Source organism: Harmonia axyridis, chromosome X (assembly GCF_914767665.1).
Source record: "Harmonia axyridis chromosome X, icHarAxyr1.1, whole genome shotgun sequence".
NCBI lineage: Eukaryota > Metazoa > Arthropoda > Insecta > Coleoptera > Coccinellidae > Harmonia > Harmonia axyridis.
Window position 1 is genome coordinate 37,376,452 of NC_059508.1, and position 5,000 is coordinate 37,381,451.

The 5,000-nt window shown below is 41.4% G+C and overlaps 1 non-coding gene across 1 annotated transcript; it reads right to left on the bottom strand.

Annotated features, from left to right (window-relative positions):
- Nucleotides 1–2,115: 2,115 nt before the first annotated feature.
- LOC123688392 lies at nucleotides 2,116–2,234 on the bottom strand. Its single transcript, XR_006749916.1, has one exon. It is a non-coding gene; the product is annotated as a 5S ribosomal RNA (ribosomal RNA).
- Between the last annotated feature and the right edge of the window lie 2,766 nt (nucleotides 2,235–5,000).

Genomic DNA, 5,000 nt, shown 5'->3' on the forward strand with positions numbered 1-5,000 from the left:
AATCAAACCCGACCATGGATTTTGATTCTGATTGTTGATTATCGCTATTAGAACACATTAGGAGGCAACCAAATCAAATTTGAGAAAATTCCACAATCAGAAAATTTTTTTCGAAAAAAAAAAAAAAATTCGAGAACACCTCGGTCATGGCAAGTTATTTCCCACAATCCATTCCCCAATCAACGTACATCCCAGAAAAAATCATCTCTCTAACTATCCTAGTTCAAAAGTTGTATCGGAACATTTTCACGTCGAAAATATATCTCTAAGTCCAGACCGATGCACCACGTAATCTCGGGCAGACCGATGCACAACGTAAATGACGATCGGGACCGGGGCGATCGGTCGTATCTGACACCGCCGGCTCGGTTCTAACATCGTCAATGAGTCGGGGTTGTAAAAAAGGACGTGAACATTTTTCCTTATAAAAATCAAACCCGACCATGGATTTTGATTCTGATTGTTGATTATCGCTACTAGAACATATAAGGAGGCAACCAAATCAAATTTGAGAAAATTCCACGATCAGAAAATTTTTTTCGAAAAAAAAAAAAAATCGTAATCACCTCGGTCATGGCGAGTTATTTTCCGTATTTCATTCCACAATCAACGTACAACATAGAAGAAATCATCTCTCTAACTATCCTGGTTCAAAAGTTGTATCGGAACATTTCACGTCGTAATATCTCGCCAAGTCCAGACCTCGGCGATAGGTAGTATCTGACACCGTCCGCTCGGGACTGACATCGACTTGGACTCGGGCTGATGATGGGGAGGCGTTTAAGGACGTGAACATTTTTCCTTATAAAAATTAAAGTCGACAATGAATATTGATTCTGATTACTGATTTACGCTTTAAAAACACATTAGAAGGCAACCAAATCGAATTTGAGGAAATTCCACGATCAGAAAATTTTTTTCGAAAAAAAAAAAAATCCGAAAAATATTTTTCGATTCCGATTACTGATTTACTCTTTTAGAACACATTAGGAGGCAACCAAATCAAATTTGAGAAAATTCCACAATCAGAAAATTTTTTTCGAAAAAAAAAAAAATTCGAGGACACCTCGGTCATGGCAAGTTATTTCCCACAATCCATTCCCCGATCCACGTACATCCCAGAAAAAATCATCTCTCTAACTATCCTGGTTCAAAAGTTGTATCGGAACATTTTCACGTCGAAAATATATCTCTAAGTCCAAACCGATGCACCACGTAAACTAGGGCAGACCGATGCACCACGTAATATCGGGCAGACCGATGCAGAACGTAAACTCGATCATACCGATGCTTCACGTAATCTCGATCTTACCGATGCACCACGTAAACAAGGGCAGACCGATGCAGAACGTAAAGTAGATCTTACCGATGCACCACGTAATCTCGATCTTACCGATGCACCACGTAATCTCCATCTTACCGATGCACCACGTGAACTGGATCTTACCGATGCACCACGTAATCTCGATCTTACCGATGCACCACGTGAACTGGATCTTACCGATGCAGAACGTGAATTGGATCTTACCGATGCACCACGTAAACTCGATCTTACCGATGCACCACGTAATCTCGATCTTACCGATGCACCACGTGAACTGGATCTTACCGATGCAGAACGTGAATTGGATCTTACCGATGCACCACGTAAACTCGATCTTACCGATGCACCACGTAATCTCGATCTTACCGATGCACCACGTGAACTGGATCTTACCGATGCAGAACGTGAATTGGATCTTACCGATGCACCACGTAAACTCGATCTTACCGATGCACCACGTAATCTCAATCTTACCGATGCACCACGTGAACTGGATCTTACCGATGCAGAACGTGAATTGGATCTTACCGATGCACCACGTAAACTCGATCTTACCGATGCACCACGTAATCTCGATCTTACCGATGCACCACGTGAACTGGATCTTACCGATGCAGAACGTGAATTGGATCTTACCGATGCACCACGTAAACTCGATCTTACCGATGCACCACGTAATCTCAATCTTACCGATGCATCACGTAATCTCGATCTTACCGATGCAGAACGTAAACTCGATCATACCGATGCACCACGTTATCTCGGCAGACCGATGCAGAACGTAAAAAAAAAGCTTACAGCACGCGGTGTTCCCAAGCGGTCACCCATCCAAGTACTAACCGCGCCCGACGCTGCTTGGCTTCAGTGTTCTGACGAGAACTGGCAATTTCAGCGTGGTATGGCCGTAAACAACAAATATAGCGATATTTTCTATGATATCTCACTTTTTGGGAGCGGAAAGGACGTGAACGTTTTTCCTTATAAAAAATGAAATAACTTTTGGATATTAATTCTGATTGTTGATTTAAGTTTTAAGAACACATTAGGACATATCTCAATGAAATTTGAGGGATTTCCGAAATCGAAAAATATTTTTCGAAAAAAAAAAAAAATCCCAGAAGACCTCGGTCATCTCAAGTTTATTTCCATATTCTATTACACAATCAACGTACATCACAAAAGGAACCATCTCTCTAACTATCACAGTTAAATTTTTGTATCGGAACATTTCACGTCGGAATATCTCGCTAAGTCCAGACCGGGGAGATCGGTCGCATTTGACACCGTCCGCTCCGGTCTAACATCGTCTTGGAGTCGGGGTAACGATGGAGAGGCGTTTAAGGACGTGAACATTTTTCCTTATAAAAATTAAAGTCGACAATGAATATTGATTCTGATTACTGATTTACTCTTTTAGTACACATTAGAAGGCAACGCAATCAGATTTGAGGAAATTTCAAGATCAGAAAATTTTTTTCGAAAAAAAAAAAAATTCAAGAACACCTGGGTCATGGCAAGTTATTTCCCACAATCCATTCCACAATCAACGTACAACATAGAAGAAATCATCTCTCTAACTATCCTGGTTCAAAAGTTGTATCGGAACATTTCACGTCGAAATACCTCGCCAAGTCCAGACCGGGGCGATAGGTAGTATCTGACACCGTCCGCTCGGGACTGACATCGACTTGGACTCGGGCTAATGATGGGGAGGCGTTTAAGGACGTGAACATTTTTCCTTATAAAAATTAAAGTCGACAATGAATATTGATTCTGATTACTGATTTACGCTTTAAAAACACATTAGAAGGCAACCAAATCAAATTTGAGGAAATTCCAAAATCAGAAAATTTTTTTTCAAAAAAAAAAAAATCCGAAAAATATTTTTCGATTCTGATTACTGATTTACTCTTTTAGAACACATTAGAAGGCAACGAAATCAAATTTGAGTGAAATCCAAAATCAGAAAATATTTTTCGAAAAAAAAAAAAAATTCGAGAACACCTCGGTCATGGCAAGTTATTTTCCACAATCCATTCCCCAATCAACGTACATCCCAGAAAAAATCATCTCTCTAACTATCCTGGTTCAAAAGTTGTATCGGAACATTTTCACGTCGAAAATATATCTCAGAGTCCAGACCGATGCAGAACGTAAACTCGATCATACCGATGCTTCACGTAATCTCGATCTTACCGATGCACAACGTAAACTAGATCACACCGATGCAGAACGTAAACTCGATCATACCGATGCACCACGTAAACTCAGGCAGACCGATGCAGAACGTGAACTCGATCTTACCGATGCACCACGTAATCTCGATCTTACCGATGCACCACGTAAACTCGGGCAGACCGATGCAGAACGTGAACTCGATCTTACCGATGCACCACGTAAACTAGGGCTGACCGATGCATCACGTAAACGACGATCGAGAGGCGCGAAAGGACGTGAACGTTTTTCATTATAAAAATTGAAATAAATGATAAATAATGATTCTGATTGTTGGTTATCATTTTTAATAAGCATTAGGAGGCAACCAAATGAAATTTGAGGAAATTCCGATAATAGAAAATTTTTTCGAAAAAAAAAAAAAAATTCATGAAATCCTCGGTCATCGCAAAATATTTACCATATTCTGTTCGATAATCAACGTATATTTAAGAAGGAATCATATCTGTATCTATCTTGGTTCAAATTTTGTATCGGAACATTTTGACCAAAGTCCGAGCTTCGGCCGAAACAGACACCGCTGACCTGGCCTATCGATCGACCGAGAGTCGGGGATAGAGCGTAAGTGTTGTCTGGAGGGGAACCCTGTGCTCTCCTGACATATATAGGGAAGGTGGTCGCGTTGGGCGATGCAGAACGTTTGGATCGGGAATTATATTTTTGGTTCAGCTATTGGAATATGGTTTATTGTTGGTATATATTGGCGAAATAACGTTCTTACTGACTGGGGATATTCATAAAAATGAGTCCGGAGATTTTCAGATCGAAGTCCGAGTGATCCGACTTGGAAGGCGTGTTGGGTGGGTCGAGATGGCTTAGATAGATCAGACGAGGCGGGCTAAGTGTTGACGTCATGCATCGGTCCATTTTCAGATTGAGTCCGAGTAATCCGACTTTGAAAGAGTGTTGGGTGCGTCGAGACTGTTTAGATAGATCGGACGAGGCGGACTAGGTGTTAACGACATGCATCGGTATATTTTCTGATCGGAGTCCGAAGAAATCGGCCCTAGTAGGCGCAGCGGACGGTCGAGACGGCCTCGGTGGGTCGGATCGATCGGGAAAAGTTTGCTAAATCGTGTCTGGAGGGGAACCTTGGGTTCTCCTGACATATATAGGGGATAAGGTTTGGGTGAACGATTCTTCACGTAAAAGTTGAGTAATTTATTTTTCGATAAGCTTTTGGATATTGATGAGAAGTATATGTATATCTTCGATTAAAAGAATTCTTACCGTCTCCATGTATATTATATTAGATATATAAGAAATAGTTAACGTGATGCATCGGCCGATTTCCGGATCGGAGTTCGAGAGATGCGACTTTCGATGCGCGATGGGTGGTTCGAGACGGCCTAGATCGATCGGACGAGGCGGACTAGGTGTTAACGACATGCATCGGCGGATTTTCTGATCGGAGTCCGAAGAAATCAGCTCTAGTAGGCGC